This window comes from Chenopodium album, chromosome 8, assembly GCF_948465745.1.
Source record: "Chenopodium album chromosome 8, dcCheAlbu1.1, whole genome shotgun sequence".
NCBI lineage: Eukaryota > Viridiplantae > Streptophyta > Magnoliopsida > Caryophyllales > Amaranthaceae > Chenopodium > Chenopodium album.
Window position 1 is genome coordinate 53,978,451 of NC_137841.1, and position 1,503 is coordinate 53,979,953.

Sequence of the window (1,503 nt, forward strand, 5' to 3'; positions counted from 1 at the left end):
AATAAAATAAAAAATTAAACGGGTGGTTATTTTGAAATTGAATACATTTTTGGGTGGTAATTTAAAAAATTTCCTTTATTTTACTACAAAAAAAAATCTAAAAATTGTTTTTCACCACCTGACGTCACAAAAACTATAAAATCTAATGGTTTAAAAAAAAAAATTTAATTTTCATACCAAAAACATGTTGTTTAAAGCTTTGGGGGGCCATTATGGCCCTTTGGATCCTATTAGAGGTCATAATAAACAAAAAATTATTGTAAATGCTAGGGGTGAAAGTTTGGTTTGTGGTTTGGATTATAGACAAAACCGAATTCAATCCGAATTAATTCGGTTTTGTAAATCTCAATCTAAATCCAAACCGAATTAAGATTTTATCCAATCCAATCCAAACCGAATTAATTCGGTTTTTCAAATTAGAATCCAATCCAAACCGAAATTTGTTCCCTTCTTTTGCAACATTCAAATCCAAAACACAAACTTCACCCTGAAAATTCCTACAATCATTTCTTGTTAACTACATTCTTTGTGAGAAAGTAAGATATTGAGAAAGGAGAATTGAGAATTAGGTTCTTTTTTTAAGTTTATATATGAAAGGGGAAGTGGTTGGATACTTTGGAAAAAAATGGGCTTAAAGTATTGGGTCGAAATTCGGTTTATAATTCGGTTTTCGGTTTTTTAAAACCCCAAACCGAATCCAATCCGTAATCCATATTTTTTAATTTTCCCAATCCGATCTAATCCGAATTCAAAAAAAATCCAAACCGAATTACTAATTCGGTTTGGTTTTCAGTTCGGTTCGGTTTTAATCCGAATTACTTTCACCCCTAGTAAATGCTCCGTTTTTTTATGTTTCACACAAAAGAAGGTATTTTTAGTATGCATAATTGTAGACACTCATTTGTGTCTCCCCAAAACCAAACCCAGTGATGAGTACCTTTCACGTCGAATCATTAATCGAATGAAGTGAAAGTATGGAAAGTCTAGTGTTGCGGTTAGTTTTTATTTCTTTTCTTTCTCTCTATTTTTGAAAATCTATTTTAAGAAAACATCCAATCCAGTTTGGTTTGGTCCATGGCAAGGGTCCAATAATAAAATAGTTGGATGGAGCTTGAAAAGAGTTTTCCAACAATATATTATAAGCCCAATTCCGATGAATAATGAGGAAGTTATGGCCAAATTACTAAACTGAACCCGGTTTGATCTTTATATGCGGCCCAATAATCTAGAGGAGGGTCTAATATTGATTTATCATTTCTAATGCAATTAGAATTGATTTTAGTCTTCTAGATTCTTCTAGAAGGTTTTTTTCATTCCTAATTTAATTAGCATTGATAAATTGACTTTGGTTGACTTTTTAGAGTTTTAATCAGAATAAAAGAAGTGTTTTTAAGGAAAATACGATTTTGCCCTTCTGTACGGCTAAATTTTATCAAAATTAAGAAAACACGTGAAATTAATGACTAGCGTCTGGTGCTAACCTATTTTATTATCTTTGAAACT